We start from the raw sequence: 16,893 nt of genomic DNA, 5'->3' as shown, positions 1-16,893 counted from the left end.
TCTGAACCTCTGCACCTCCTGGACAGAGTTCAGAAATCCTTCTTAACAACCCCCTCTGATATTTTAGCAACTGGGTGGACAGTCTTAAAACTAAGAAGGTCTGAAAGGGCTAACAATTATCGGGACTCTGACCATCCTGACGTATTATTTTATTTTATGCTAGTGGATCAAGTTCATGTGACCTAAACTCCACCCAACCTTTCAATCACTGTTTATCTTTTGGTGCCTTCTTGTATTGCTGCCCTTTCTTCCCTATTTAAGCAGCCTTCCAGCCTCTTATCTTCTGCATTTGGTGAGCTGGTGCAAGTGGATCTAGGTCATCTGACCTAAACCCACCCACCTGTCAGGCACTGTTAATCTTTTGGTGCCTTCTTGTTTTTACACCTGTTCTTTTCCCTATTTAAGTAGCCTTCCTGGCTCTATTCTTTTGCAGTTGGTAAACTGGTGCAAGTGGTCCCAGGGCACATGATCTAAACCCAAATGCTTAGGCCTGCTCTTATTTTCCCTTCTTAGCTGTTAGCTCACAGGGCATCTCTCGCCCCTGCGTCTGAAATGAATGGCAGCCGAAGAAAATGGCGATGCCTGTTTGGTCCTGTTAGGGCCTGGAAAGGCCCAAACGCCAGTTACTCTAGCCGTGACAGGTAAATATCACCCTGTGCCTCCACTCACTAACACCCAAGCCCATCCCATCCTGGGATGGGCACAGTCAAACGTTCAAAGCAGCCGCCAGACAGCTAACCTGGCAGACCTCATTAATATCCCCTGTACACTGCTACAACATACACCTTCTATTCACTTTCGCCCTGTTATGATGATTATTGCCCCCTCAGCGGTCACACATGCTGATGATATCACTGACATCATAACCAACAATGATCATGATGCTCTTTTCATTACTAAAACATAGTTTGCTCCCTCCTCTACCAACATCTTTGATGTCCTCCTACTCCACGGCTACATTATAGAACATATTGACCACACAGTGAAAACAGGAGGTGAGGTGGCAGTCATCCATAACATCGATTGACCCTGCATGGTAAGTTTAACCACCACATACAGCTCCACCTGCCTTGCCGGTTCTGTAACTCAAGCAACAACTCAAATACTTTCCACCTTATTTCAGGCCACCTCAAGGGAATGGCAACTTCATCAATGACCTTTGTAACGTTTTCTCCTCTTCAACAGTTTCCTACTCTAATAATGTTATCCTCTGATATTTCAACACCCCTGGGTCCCAACCAGTAAAACGCCTATGTGAATCCCTATTGTCTCGTATCGACTCTATGAAGCTTAAACAGACTGTGCTTCCTCACACGCTTATCAAAAGTTACACATTGTACCTAGTATTCACCTCCTGCCTGATCCTCTTATACTCAAACCTCCTCCTCCTCGACTGGACCAACCACACCGCAATCCCCCTTCTCATATCACACACAAGGCTGCCAAACAAAGGTCAGGCCAAACGCCTCGTCATTGAATGCTGATCCTTCACAAATGTCCTGCTAGACACAGTAGAGGGAATGCTCACAATGTTCCCCACCCTTCTGAATACATTTAGCCAAATTTCTAAAGAACTAGTGAATTACCATACGCCTCTAAAATCTAGTTACACCAAAGCCAAAGCATCAGCATCCTGGTACACACCCAAGCTCACCGAAAAGAAGCACTCTGTCAAATTGAAAGCCTTGAAAAGTGTTGGCAAAAGGACTGAAAACTAGAGGATCTTTCATCCCTCAAATCCCTGCATACCCAAAGCAGACACATGATCTCTGGGACTAAGTCGGCTTACTACACCTCACCATTGAGGCAGCCTCTAAGAGTATCAAATCCTTATTTGAAGTAGTCAAGCACTGCTAAAAGCCTACACCTGTCCCTGAGGTGCCGGGTTCAGAATAGAAATGCAATAGAATAAACACATTAACAGAATTGATGAAATCAGAGGTGACATCGATGCCTCAAAACCAGACAGAGATGTGCTATTCATCCCTTCAGGGAAGTGCCCTCCTGCACCGACTTCACTCTCCTGTCTCCTAAAGATCTCTCAGAGACAAAATTACTTCACTCAAACCCACTACTTACACTAGTGGCTTATCCCAGCCTCCCTCATTAAACAACTCATTGGTCTATTATTTAACACACTCCTTGGCATTGTGAATGCCTCTCTCAGTGAAGGTGCATTCCCAGACATGTTGAAGACAGGTCTCATATGATTCCTTCTAAAAATTACTTGCTTGACCCAGAGGACTTAGCCAACTACAGACCTATCAAAAGCCTAGCATTCATCAGGAAGCTTATCGAGAAAATAGTTGCAACCCAACTACTTGCCAAAATCAACTAGGATGACCTCCTCTGTGATTACCAGTCTGGCGTCCTCCCCAAATGCAGTACTGAAACTGCAATCATCCAAGTGGTGGTCATTGCGCTCAGAACCACCAATACTAGGTAATCGTGTGTTGTAGTCCTCTTAGATCTCCTAACTACCTTCGACACAGTTGATCACCCAATACTCCTCTCACTCTTCGCCGACAGGATGGGATTCTCTGAACCCATTCTAAAATGGTATGCATATTACTTATCCGAAAGGCACCAGGTCGTATAGATCCGCTCATTAACATCCAGCTCACTCCCAGTATAATGTGGGGTCTCCCAAGGTTCCATTCCCTCCCCAATCATCTTCAATCTATACATAGAATCCTAAATGACCGAAACATTGACCCCAATATTGCCCCCAATATTTCCATCCATCAGTAAGCTGTTGATACTCAGCTCTATCATAAGGTTGGTAGATCCCAGGACATTGCTCACCTCCACGAATGCCTAGTTACTATCCAAACATGTATGTCAAATGCTTACCTCAAACTGAACCCGACCAATACTTAATTTGTCCTCATCGGTCCTCCGACCAAGCAACAACTTGTGCAACAATGGCTGAATGACGTGTGCCTGGAAGGATTCAACCCTTACCTGTCAAACTCGGCCAAATCCAAGGGCTTCATTGTTGACAGTAACCTTTCCTTCTAAAAGCACATAGCCAATAATGCACAAACCGCATGGTTACAGATCCACACACTGCACAAAATCGAACCCTTCATTCTCCTGAACGAATTCCACGCCGCAGTCCACCTCATTTCAGGTACCCGCAAATTCAACCGTATCTCTCTGACACTGCACACGCTTTACTGGCTCCCCTTCCCTGCCAGGATCATATTCAAAACTGCATGTATCACCTACAAAGCAGCCTCAAACAGAACACCTAAACACTTGGCGGCTAAACTCCACACCTCTAGCACCTCATGTAGCAAAACTATCACAAGGTTGGAGTCAAAGCTAGCCTGCAAAGAGAAGACTTGCAAGTTGTCCTTCTCCTGCCGCACCCTCACCATCTGGAACTCAATACCAGTAGATGTTTGAAATGCCCCCACTATCCTCCAGTTCCATAAAACAGTAAAAAAAAGTGGCTGTTTTTAATCCAGAACCAGATCCATTTGGAAAACCACAAACTTCTAGGCCTCAGGCAATCGGGGTTCCGACCAAAACACGGCACAGAAACTGCCTTGATCGACCTGAAGACACAAATGGACGCCTTAAAAGACAATGGCAAACACACCCTCTTACTACTATTAGACTTCTCGGCTGCCTTTGACTTGATAAACCACGAAGTCTTATGCAACCACCTCTCATCAGCAGCCCATTTTTCCGACAAAGCTATTGCTTGGATCCAATCATTCCTAATCAATAGATCTATGAGGGCCTTTGCACCCTCAGCCGCTGCTCAGCCAGCAGCAGTCAATTGCGGTGTCCCTCAGGGTTCCTGTGTATCATCAACATTATGTAATGAGTTCACAAAACCCTTGTTTGACGACCTCGATCATTTGGGTGTCATATACATGAACTACGCAGATGACACCCAAATACTCATCCCCTTAACCTTAAAGATTCTAAAGTCCTCAATGACATCTATATTATCCTCCAAGCCTGGATGGCTGAGCATGGACTCTGCCTCAACGACGACAACACTGAGTTACTCTTATTAGGCTCCCAATACAGACTTAACAATCTCGAGAGACAATACTCATCATTTAACATTGACGGTAACAATATAATGGTATCCAAGGATGTCAAAACACTAGGAATTTACCTAGACTCCTCACTTACCTATACCAGCAAAATCAATGCAATATCCTCTTCCACCGCCTACACCTGTAAGCTAATTAACGCATGCAGACCATTTCTATCCACAACTAACTGCACCCCTATAGCCAGAGGGTTAGTACTCTCCAAAATTGACTACTGCAACGCACTCCACCTAGGCACGAGTGAATGTAACCTCAACAAGTTGCAAGTAATTCAAAACAATGCCGTTATAGCAGCATTGAATGTGCCACGGTCCCAACATATCTCGGATATTAGACACAACACCCAATCACTCTCCGTCACCCAAAGAATAGAGTACAAAACCCTATCACTCACTCATGAGTGCCTTGCCAACTTGACGCCTAGCTACCTGGCCAACAACTTCACCTGAAACACCACTGCACGTCCCACCAGATCGTCTCAAGCTCACTGCCTGAAGGTCACCAGGATCAAGCTTCAGAAAGCTGGAGGTAGCAACTTCCCAGTGCTTGCCGATAAACTGTGGAACACACTACCACTGACCCTAAGAACAGAACCCTCCTTCCACCAATTCAGAAAAAACTCTAAGACATGGCGTCTCTCAAAAGAAGACTAAGAACCTTCAGATACACCTAACTAATTATTACTGTAATCATTGACTCCTTTCTCCTCACCGCAAAACCATCTACAACTCTTGTACCATATGTAACTGTAAATAACTCGTCTTGTATCATTGCATATGTAATAATTTGCAACTGTAAATAGTCATGTGTTTCTACCTGTATCATATGTAATTGTAAATATATTGCCATTGTAACCAAGCAATGGGCCCAGATGCCCCAGGGCTCGGTGTACTATATAAATAAATAAATACTTTACGGACAAATAAAAATCCCTCTCCCCCTACACCAACAGTACTGTGCTAACGTATAATATGCCAAGCCCAAATCTGGCACTGTCCTGTTGTAAAAAGCTCTGCTGCTGTTGGTCTAGGTTTGCGCTTTAAGCAATAAAATACATTCTAAAATAAATTATAAATACAGGCGTACAAGTTCCAGATTGCAAAATGATGTGAGCCTAAAAGACACAATGTTAGGTCGTAATATTCACCTGACATGGGGCTTCTTGTGATTTCTGTTAAATGTCTTTTTGGTGGTAATACTTTTAATGCTTAAACACCCCAGGAGACCCTTTGTGAGAAGGTGACTGTTTGACCCGGTTATGCATCTTTTTCTATGCATTTGCACGTCAATCTATCACAATTAACACGTTACCAGGACTGAAAACTTTCAGAGGAAAGGGCCACTCCTAGGCTATTCCAGTCTCTGTTGCAGTCTTTAATAATTCCACTGCCCATTATAGGTGGATTAATGAAAAAAAGCAGCAGTGTGCAAAAAAGGATTTCTAGCCCAGGAGGCCTGCTGTGGTAGTACCCGGACACTTTCTATCACTTTCAGGGCACTCATGGTAGCACTCACAGTATCACTAGTTTTGAAACAAAGTCCCAGACTGAAACCAAAACTCCTGATTCCCTTCACTGTGAAGCCTATGGTGGAGGGCAAGGGGCCTCCACTGTGTTGCATGGCTTCCTCTTTAACGTTACAATATATTCTAGTATGGCAGGATAGTGTGTAATTCAACAGTTTTGTTCGACAAGAAAATATTGTCATTGCTAAGGGGGTGTTTATGGAAATGTCAGTTTGCGTAATTTTCAAAACCATTAATTAATGTTCCCAAAAATGTTTAAAATGACTTAAACCCTACAACAAATCCTAAATATAAATCCTGAGCACTGGTGCAGCAAAAGCAAATGGCCTGGAAGCACAAATACACCTGCTGCAAAAATGTGGCTACATACCCGTAGGCACTAGAGCTACAGCGCCACAGGGTTCGACTTATTGTTTTCACATTGGGAGAAATGTGCATGCACTGACCTTTATTCTGATGGGAAAATATGAAAGGAAAAACACTTCTAAGATGGCACCGATGTAGAAACAGTGTAACCTTTTCATTTCTACAAACTGAAAGGCAATGCAACAGAGAAGCCGTTCGGGAAACCTGAGGAAGCCCAGACTCTCTGATAAGGTAAGAGTGGCTGTGAGAGAATGGGCAGGATGCAAAAACAGTGAGGGGAAAAGGTGCAAAAAGGCTAAAGCACCCAGCGTCCAATCACCCGAGGTGAAAGGTAGCTGCCGATCAATTGTGCTTACACCTATGGACTAGAATCAGCATATAGCCCTTGTTTCCCGGCCCTCGTCCGTGCAAGCGGGCACTCTTCCCTTCTCCAGAGCAGGGACAATTCCCATGGAATACCACCACCCCATCCCCCAGGCCACTGGGCAAGGAGGGGCGCTGCACCTGCTAGATAAAATTGCTGTTAACAGGAGATGGGCTACACCCTGAGTTCCTAGATGGCTAATGGACACAGACGTCAGAGTGAATTTTATAGGAATCATAACGGGAACCCCTCTTTATTTTTTATATCTTTAAAAACTCTACCCCAGGATTCCCTAGGATTCCCCTGGAGTGAGCTCCATCTAAGTGGGGACCGGCTATGTCAGCTCACACTTCCTTGGAGGGGCTTCAGGGACCCTTAGGATGAGCCTGCCACAAACAATCCCCTTCCTACTCAGGCACCACCCACATGGAGTGTGAGGCCAAAGGATGACCTCTGTGGGTGGTCCCGTCTCAGCTAGGCCGCCAACAAATCCTGCTACTTCATGCCACAGTACCTCCTCTATACCCCCAATTTAATATATTGACCATCTAAATGTTCTACCCTACTTAACATTTACCCTACTTAACATACCCCCTAATAATTACCCCAACTCCCTAACTCCCTATACTTAACATTTAACCTACATAACAATGCTTAAATAAATATACACAATTAGCTATACATACATATATACATAGACTCACAACATATATACAACATAAAGCACTGTGTCACAATGGGGTGCTTGCTGCAGTCAGTCACCACTTTACAGTACCTTGAGGTCTGTTCTTGTGGCGCTGGCTTTGGGAGAGTGTGTGCAGGGTGGCTCCTGATGACAAGCTGAGTGATGGCTAGCTGCAGTCTGTGGCCTGTCCCCTGGTGACATGTGATGGGATCCTGTATCCTATTCATGCTCCAGATTGTCCCTGTCCACCACGTGGGTCCACCGGCATTCACTTAGCTGCCTGTGCACTCTTATTAGTGTCCTGGACGGCCCCATGTGCAAATGAAGGTCTGCCCACACTTCCCCGCCGCACTCTGTGGTATTCATATATTCAGGGTGGACCCCATTGGCTGGGGGTTCCACCCGATACCACCGGTGTGCCCCGCGGCATGTTTTAAGTTCACTGGGTGGGTCCCGTTGGCTGGGGGGTGCACCCGATATCACAGCTGCAACCTGGGCACCATTTTGGATTCAGGGGCTCACTGTTGCTATGGGGATGCCGCCAGGCTGACCCCCGCGCACCGCGGCCTCATCCTGGCCCACCCTCTCAGCAATGTATCGTTGGATGAAGAGGGCGGCCCGCATCTTCACCCACACTCCTTTGCTTGGCGGCCCGGGACTTTCTTCACCCGGGCCACTCAAAGGAGCAGCTGGGGACTTCAGCTCGTCCTTCTTACCTGGGTTGGTGGTAGCTCAGCCCCACTGCAAACAATCTCTAGGGGGGCTCCCCATGCATCGCCCATCACTACCGGATGGTTAAGGCCCTGGGGGGCTGCTCGAAGCAGCAACCCCCCACAGATAAGTCTCTCTCCTATTCCTTAACTGTCTTCTCCAACTGTTCTTCTTTCAAATCCTTTGGCATTCTTTTCTTCTATTCCCTGCCTAGCTCATTCTTGGGCAGGGGAGGGTTTTCGTATTGTTCTTTTCTTTACTTTTAACATTCCATCCAGCCCCATGGTGGGCTCGATGGATTCTTCCAAAAACACACACACACGACAAAAATGAATGAACACACTAATCATTTAATAAAACATGTATTTCCCTGGCGTCTGTGTCTGTCTTTTCTTGGTGTTCCCTCAGAGGGTAAGCATGTAGCTGCAATGGCTGGTCCCTGTGGGGCCACAGGCTACAAGAAAGTATTTCTTATATTTCAAGGATTCCAATCAACTGGCCTGCACCTAACTTTCCATTATGGGTGCTAATTCAATACACGGGCTCTCTATAATTATAAGGAACATTTATATTGAGCACACTATAGGCTGAACTGGTACCTACTTTTTGTAGCCCGTGGCCCAAAATAGTGCCCTGCTTGATAGGCCCACATACTTGTCCTCTAAGGATGTCCCCTAAGGAAAACCTACACATAAAGACACGGACAGCAGGGTTTTGAATGACATACTTTATTTATTTAGTGTGTGCTATGTGTGTGGATTTTAAGTGTGTTCACTGGATTGATTCATCCAGCCCATCATCGGGCTGGATGGAATGTTGAAAAAGAAAAAAAAAGGACATAACTTCCCATCTCAAGTATTCTAGAAGGAAAAGGGGAGAAGAAACCCATTAGGATGAAAAAGAAAAGACTGTTAGAGAAAGGAAAACAGAAGCTGGGAGCAAGAAAGGAGAGTGAGGAGAAAAGGAGAGGAAAAACAACTCAGTGGGGGGTGTGCCCTCAAGCCCTGCAGAGTCTATGAACATTTGTGTACTGTGGGCCTAGGTTGCATGCCCATAGCAGCTAGGGACCCAATGGGCCATGGCACCTGTCGGCCAGCAACAGTAAAGGACCCAGAATGCGTGCATGGGGCTGACCGGAACAAATATCCTATGAGCTGCCCAGTCCAGGCCATGTGAGGGAGGTGGCCCAAACTAGGCAATGGCCCGTGCCGGCCCACCTCGTGGCCAGCGAGGCAGGCCCAGCAGTAAAGTCCTCCTGGGGTGGGTCAGCCAGGTACCCGGGAGGTGTAAGGAACTCATGGTGGCAACAGTAAAGACAGACACAAGTGACCACAGTTCAAGGGTGTTTATTAAACTGTACAGGTAGGTTGGAAAAACGCCTAATCTAAACCTAAATCTAAGATGGGAGCAAGCTTCGACCATCAAAATAATAATGAGGCAGTCCGAGTGCGTCTTGTCAAAATAAAAGGGCCTATACTAAAAAAAAAACTATTGCCAATCCTTACGCAAAAAAAAAGAAGTGTGGCATAATGTTCTTAAGAAAGAAGGCAGTGTTGACAAATAATAAGTCAGGATGCGGTACTCTGGGTCTCCCTTCCCCATGTTTTAAGCATGGTATTAGGTAAGATTCTGGATCACAGCACCTGCTCGAGTTTTCCAAGCACGAGCCAACAGTTCCGCTCTCAGCAATCAGGGCCTCAGTGTTTAAGTCTCTTTTCTACAAAAAGCTTCTTGCCGCCGTGGGCCTGATGTATTCAAAATAATAAACAAAGGTTCCTTTCTGTCTGCACGTTGGGTGATACTTTTCACCCTTGGATCCCCCTCTTCCGGGCACAGATCCCTAGAAAGTTCCTTAATGATACCAGGACCTCCGATAGCTATGTTTTCTTGCTTTCGAGGGCCCTGAGAGGTTCAAAGTATGAGAATAAAGGTTCAACAAAACGTTCTAGATCTCTTCTGTGGTTTTATTTGGGTGCTAGTTCTTCACCCCTGGGTTCCCCCTCTTCTGGTCTCAGACCCTTCTCGAATATCAGCTTTTCTTTGCTGAGTTCAATCTGGCATGACATACATTCAAAGGCTTTCCCTCTTTTAATTTACTTTGTTGCATCTCACCTTTGGATCCCCCTCTTCTGGGTTCAGATTCGACTCAACTGTTTGCCTCCCTCGATCGGGTTCACTATGGCTTTCAATGCAATTTTCTTGGTAATATTTGCAAATCTTAATGTAGAGCTCACTCTTGTCAACACATTGTATATGAGGACTTTAGACTTCACCCCCTCTTAATCAGCATCCCTCCCTCGGGTACACTCTTGCCAATCTTGTCAATTGCTTTTTCCATTCAATTCTTATGATGCAGGATTCACTTCCCTTAGCTTTACAATCATCTGTCGGTCAAAGACTTTCGACTATACAGAGGATTTTACAAGAGCCCTGTATGACCACTTTGACACTTTTCCTAGCCTTTCCCAAGGCCTTCTGATACTGGTAGTTTTAACAATCGGGTAATCAGCCAAAGTTTTCCTGAGTGAGCACCCATATGGTGCCTGATTCCTCTGTTGCGGGTTTTCCTCCTTGTAGCATCAATAGATGTTTATGCTTTCACAGTTCAATTAGCAGTTTGACACTTTTCGTCCAACACAGTTTGTTTTCTTATCCAGAATCCCCTCAACTCACCGGCTGTGATGAATCGCTTGTCTTTCTTTCTCTTTGGGGTCAAGGTTGGTACCACAGAGACAAGCGTCTCTCCCCGGCTTGGTTATCAGCGCAGGAGGGTCTTGAGTACTCTGGACATCTGCTGCAGCACACGCTGGCTACTGTTTGCGGTCTTATGATTCCTTCTGCTGAGGTTTCATGGGCCTGGGTCAGAAAGGGCAAGGTTGCTTCTCTCCTTGTCACCCTCTCAGTATGTGCTGTCTTTCTCCTCCACTGCCGTGCTGAGTTAGCTCTCACATTGTGAGGTCTGCCTTGCTTGTATTGCACTCTTGTGCTCCACCTGTTATTCCTGCGTGGAAGGTAAAGGGATGTCAGGTGTGTGCGGTTCTCGTAAATTGCATGACTTTGCCTGACCCTTGTGTTGGGACATCTCAGGTAAAGGCTCGAGTGTTAGTCCATCGCCCTTCGTAATATGCAAAATTGTTTGTGTCGGAAAAGGGGGTGGGGGGTAAAATGTTTGCATATCCTACGTTGTAGCTCAGGGAAAAGGTTTCACAAGAAGGTATGTATCGCGTCTCACCTGTTGGTGTTCCACTTCCACTCCCCCAGTACCCCCCCACCCAGGTGACCCTCCCTCACTGGTCCCCCCCGGAACTGGAACCAATAGTGATAGCCGTGTCCTGGCGACCTGGATGACAGACTTGCGGCGACTAGTCAGGGAGACACATTCAGGTTTTTCACAGAGGTGGAGAGTGGTGAATCCCGCTCTGCCCTGTACGGTAGAGCGGTGAATGGAAGACCAGCACGTCCACTCCCAATTTGCGACAGGCCGCCATGGCGACCATTTTTTTTGTTTACTTTTCCCCTTACTTTGGAATGGCTGCCACGGAAAGTGAGAAGGGACTACGTGTAGTCTCTTCTCCATTTCCATGGCGGCCATTTTGACTGTTTACTTTTTTTTCTTTTTTTCAATGGCCACCATGGAAAGGGAAAACGGACATCGGTTTCCCTTCCCCGACTGCCATTTTGGTAACTTTTATTTTTTCTGTTGTGCAACGCTGCAGTGTTTTGCAACAGAAAATAAATGCTTTTAGTACCCCGGTTTTCACTCAGGCCTGTAACTATGGCCTCTGGGGCATTATCTGAAGTGGTTGATTAGTACCCAGTGAGGGGCAGTCAGATTGTTTCAAACAATATGATTGGCCCTCGCCGGGTCCTTACCTGCCCGGCACGGCTCCGCTCACCGCCACGGCCCGGTGTTCCTTCCGGGAGTGGCTGGCATAGAAAGGGAGAAGGGACAACGTGAAGTTCCTTTTCTCGTTTTCATGGCTGCTATTTTGTTTGTTTTGATTTTATTTTTTCAATGGACGCCATGGAAAGGGAGAAGGGACTACACGTAGTCCCTTCTCTCCATTCGGTGGCAGCCATTTATTTTTCTTTCTTTCTTTTTTTTAGTTGCGAAACGCCAATGGTGTCTCGCAACTGAAAAAAAGACTGTGGGCCTCATTACAAGGTTGGAGGTAGCCATGGTGCTTTTAGCACCATGGCTACCCCCTTACCGCATTCCGGGTCCAGGTTCTCGAAATAGGGACTTACCGGGTCATTCCAACCTTGAAGGACCCGGTAAATCCCCATTCTGAGAAACATTCGCCATTCCCATTCGAACTCCCATAGGGCTAAATGGGATGGGGATGGAGCTAATAAAGGGCCCGCTAACAGCGGGCCCGTTATTAGCTCCCTGGTCCCTTAGCGGTTCCCGCTAAGGGCGCCTGGTAAAACCAGGCGCCCATAGCGGGACCCGCTATGGAATCTCAGAATACGGGGGTAAGGGGTTACTGGCACCGGCATCCTTACCGGTGCCGGTAATCCCTTACCTCCAACCTCGTAATGAGGCCCTATAAGTACTCTGGTCTTACGGGCGAGAGTACTAATAGCAATAAGCCCCTCGCAGGGGGGCATTATTACTTCAGATAATGCCACGGGGCCTGCGGTAACTATGGGACCTGGGGCATTACCTGAAGCGGTAATGCCCCCTCTGCTTGGGGCTTATTGCTTAAACAACAGTTTGATTATATTAGAAGGAAAAGAGAAAAGACACAGACCAGCTGGTATCTGTGAGCACTTGCTCAGATCTGTCATACAATACAAAAAAGATATTTTTAAAACATTGGCACCATTTAGAAAATGGGCCTTCAAAGTTAACAAAACATTAATTCGCATTTAAATGGAGTACCAATATACGTGATTGTCTAGCATGTAATGACACATATATTTCTTTATTGGAAGGGCAACCTAGTTTGACACAATTTTGGTTTCTTCCACAAGTGAAAGGGCATCAACTCTGTGGCAAATGTACACGTTTACAAAAGCTAGCAATTAATTCAATTTAGATCTTCCAAAACCATGGACTTGGGACACATTCACAAACGCGAATCACAAGAGAGTTGCAGGTTATTGTCTGCCTATACCAGAAAATAATATATTGGGATGACTATGTGGAGTATAACATGTCAACTCACAGAACATCATAGCTGCATTTGACGAAGAGACCATCTGCTCCTTAGATGGTTCCTTTTGTTGCGTGTGGCCACACCAAAGATTACTTCCTGTGGTGTACCTTGGCATCAGCGGAACCAAGCTCCCAGGCTGAATGCAAATCATATTCTACCAATGATTGATCTTTAAAACAAATACTCATGGTCTGAAGAGGGACCAGACTCGGTATAATCTGCTGGTTACTATGTTTCCAACATGTTGAACCTGCTGAAACTCCACCAACATTATAGTGAGGTTACCACTAGGCTTTAATCTGCTGATCATTTTTTCCGCACATTTGAACCTTGTGGGCTTGGAAATGTTTTGACAATGGTGTTCATCGTTTCCCTTTTCATTGTGTGATAACTGCATCTTTGAAATTTGCAATATAGCGATAATGTGCCTTTAGGAGCAAGAGGTGTTAATCCAAATAATAACCATCATGCAGCTCTTATTGTTTTTGATATCTTTGCATGAATTACTTGACCATACATATGCTTTATTGTATCATTACATACCACCAGCTGCCAAAGTTGTTTTCATTGTGATGGCATATTGGTGACCACAAATGTATCTCTTACTGTGCCTTAAGAGCAAGAGATGTTCATTTATATGTCAAGCATTATGCTGGTTTTTTGGCATCAAACATTTTGGCGAAACTCTTTGCAAGAACAATTTGATATATATGCTTTCATGTTTTTTTTCTTAACATATCATCAAAATTGAAGGTTGTTTTTACTATCTATGTTTATGGATGTCCACAAATACATGTTATATGGACCACTAAGGAAAAGATTTGCCATGTTCGCAAACTCTTTTGGGCAGAAATCACTTTTACTGTGTGCAAAATGTTTCTTCAGGATATAAAAGAACTGCACCACATCAATGCGGCATGTTCAGAATAACATCAGTGGTGGTTCACCTTAAGTTGGCCATCCTTTTAACTCAGTTGCAGGCCCCTCTTACAGAGGATATCTCTAATAAAAGAAGTACTCAGATGCATCTACGATTTTTCAAACAACATCTGCTTCCTTCAGACTGTTACATCTCCCGATGCGTGTCCTGTCGCCTCAGTACTGAGTTGAGGAATTTCTTCCACATTCCACCTTTCTTTCCTAGTTATCCATAATCCAACAAGAATTGTTAGAACCATAGCAACTCCCTGGCTTTTTTTGATTCCCAGAACCCCGTATTGGCCTTGATCACTTGGACCCTCCACATTTTGGGAACCCTTGTGAAAGAGTAGTAGCATACATTTTATCCGGAAATAACCATTAACAAAAATCATAAACTACACAAGTCGTCTAAACGTACCCATCAAAAATAATCAAAACCAACATGAAAACCTCAGAATGCTCTAGAAATTCTTCTTAAAGCCACTCTTACAAAATGTAAAACATCATACCTAACATCTTGTGAAAGTCTTTCTCTACAAAGTTGTAGTACTCAGTCCAATTGTGCACGTTGGTAAGAATATATTTTATCCATATAATAACATCACGGATGATAAGATAAGAGCAATATAATCCTTATTTGTTATATATTGTGGAGTGTTACATTTGAAGGCGTGTTTTGAAAATGAAGATGATTTAGAGGCACCTTAAGACGTACTCTCTTTCTCCCTTTTGTCTTGAGGAGTCGTTGGAGATGAGCGATTCCTCCTCTTTTTATTTAGGGCTGTCACAGTGCACTTTATTTCACGTAGTCCCTTCTCCCTTTCCATGGCGGCCATTGTTCCACGCTTTTTATCCCTAGATCTGTGCCACATTACCTATTTGGAAGTACCTATTTGTTACCATGAATATCTAGCATCCACCGCAACATAGAGGTCACAGTGGCAGCTAATGGAAACAACAATCTTATCCAACTAAAGACTAATTACACGCCTCTGATAGACGGGTTTCTACCAAACTCACTCCTATTTCTGTTTCCAGCATTTGCTTCACTGTCATTTGCCATGCTATTCATAACCCTAAAGAAGGTCCTGCACTAGCCTGGTCACCGAAACATGCCATTTTGATTGTAAAAGATTACACGTCTGATCCATTGCTGAAAGGAGAATGAGACATGTTGATAAAGCGATACAAAGAACCATTGCCCATTGCTTCAGAACCTATTGCTCTTTCATAGAAAGTGTTTCGATGTAATTATTATGTTTGCATTTTTGTCGCTGATGTGATTAATATGTATGTGTTTTCCTGTATGTACTTCACATGTGTGTAAATCAAGAAGTGGCAAGTCATTTGATGATGGTTAGAATGAAGGCCATACAATAATGGAATGCAATCAACAATTTGATGCACATTTTTCTGGCAACTAATGAGGTGCGGTTTGAACATGATAAGTGTTGCAAAAAGACGACACATTTGTGTTGTTCCTAGTTCACTGCTAAACAGACATGCCTCTACACTTTTGTCACCATCTTTGCATGTATTCTTGTTTTGCTAAATGTTTTTGCAGTCTTGAAATAAAGTTGAGTCTTTCTTTCTTTGTATAACTGTCAATATAGGGGGAAATGCCAGATACACCATAATTTGCAGTGCTGCTGCAAACTGTTGCACAGATGAGTGCAGTTGTGGGGTTTTCTGCTCCTGTGCCTGGGATGGGCATGTCAAATATTGTTTCACATGTGTCCTGTTGACACAAGCCTGGCCCTGCTCCTGGGGGCACTGGTGTAGCTGCACGGTGACATCCCGCTGCGCACTCAGCGTCGCTTGCTTCACCGTGCTCTTAGGAGTTGACGGAACCACTACTTAGTGGTGTTTGGCAATCGCTTAGTGTCTCTGATTAGTGTCACACTTGACTTGCATGCCAGTTGCATGCTCCACATAATCGAGCCAACTCGGCCATGCAGCGAGTGAGAAGGAGCCAATGAACATGCAACAGCTTCCTTTCCTGAGAGCATGTGACAATGGGGTAGACAGGAGCAGACGTGGACGACATGCTTCCTGCATGCAGGGACGCAGGGGCTGAAGCGTGGAGGGAGTTTGCCAGCGGATGCAGGAAACCCAGACATGAGGGAGGGGACACTATAACCAAATGGAAAGATAAATGTGAAGAAAATAAGTGAGCAAGTGCATGTTTGGAATGCAATATATGTATTGTGTTGTGTGTGCGTGTGTCTGTGCAACAGACACATGTATGTATGTATGTATGTATGTATGGGGCCGAGGCAGGGCACATGAATGTGGTATGATAGCATATGTTCGACGCACTGCACAAGCATCAACACTGTTTTCAAAGGGCAATAGGGGCACAAACTGGGCACAGCCAGGATGTGCATTTTGGTACAGTGTCATGCTGCCATATTTTGGGCACCTTAGCAAAACTAAAGGTCGATAGCTGGAAGGTTTGACTTTAATCGTGACCTCTGGCATTGATCCAGGCAACTATGCAGACCATTGTTTTCCAGCCCACTTTGTATTAATGAAGGGGAAGACCACATGCAGCTCATGCCTGGTCACATCCCACAATGGGCAGTTCATTCCCAACTGCTAGGTCACATCCCTTAGGCAAGGGACCACAAGCTGCTCAGACATGTTTCAGCCTCCTTGGGTATCATCAGTGAGGTCTAGCTTGGATCTCACGAAACAGCAGCCGCGGGGGCCCACATCTGGGCATTCTTCCCTAATTGGGGTGACATTAGTAGAACGGAAGGTTGATAGTTTGAATGTTTTAAATGAATTATAACATCTAGCATTGCCCTGAGCAACACAGCAGATTATCCTTGTTCAGCCTGCAATTCTACTACAGATGTGGATAGGCCATATGCAAATGAGGCCTGGCCCCATCCTGAGGTAGAGAGGGTATGGTCGGATGTGGACCTCTTGCTAGCTGAACCACAGGCAACCAAGCTGCACCTTCCTGATGAGGCAAAACAAGGCCGTACCATGTCTTGGGTTGCTTTTGCTTCCAAGACCTTTTTGCATATGACTCATTGCCTTCTGCAATGGCACAGACAGGCTAAAAAATGCCATTG

This window comes from Ambystoma mexicanum, chromosome 1q (genome assembly GCF_040938575.1).
Source record: "Ambystoma mexicanum isolate Mex_15411 chromosome 1q, UKY_AmexF1_1, whole genome shotgun sequence".
Classification (NCBI taxonomy): Eukaryota; Metazoa; Chordata; class Amphibia; order Caudata; family Ambystomatidae; genus Ambystoma; species Ambystoma mexicanum.
Note: the sequence above shows the minus strand (reverse complement) of the source record.